The sequence below is a fragment of the Corylus avellana genome, chromosome ca3, assembly GCF_901000735.1.
Source record: "Corylus avellana chromosome ca3, CavTom2PMs-1.0".
Taxonomy (NCBI): Eukaryota; Viridiplantae; Streptophyta; class Magnoliopsida; order Fagales; family Betulaceae; genus Corylus; species Corylus avellana.
In genome coordinates this window covers 12,865,730-12,866,272 of record NC_081543.1, presented here as the reverse complement: position 1 = coordinate 12,866,272, position 543 = coordinate 12,865,730, and positions in this window count along the sequence as shown.

Sequence of the window (543 nt, the reverse complement as noted above, 5' to 3'; positions counted from 1 at the left end):
TCCCAAAAAAAAAAAAAGATATAGAATTGACTTGTACAGGAATGGAAAGTATAGTATCAATGTTCACAGTTCACACCTTCTTCGTTAAGAGAAAAATGTTCGAGAGATCGGAATTTTTATATCACTTCTTATCAGACCACCAAACGAAGTTTGAGAAATTTCTTTTAATTTGATCTATAAAAATGAGATGTTCACTAATTTTTTTTAAATAACATGTGAGATGCATATGAGATTTTATAAAAATTATTTTAACTTTGTCTCTATTATTAAAAAAAATGCATATCTCATATGTTTAAAAGACACATGTCATTTTTATAGGCCGAATTTAAAGAAATTTCTTCCACCCAATTTGAAAGAAAACTCTGTTTATGACCAAACCACCTCCTAATTAAGCTTGAGAGAGGTTCAGCCCGGTCACTAGGGGTGAAATGACGGTTAGTAAAATCTATTAACCACCTACGTAGTTAGCGGTTAATAACTCTAATACAGCTAACCGATTCTTAGAAGAAAAAAATTTATAATTTTTTTTTAAAAAGAAAAAAA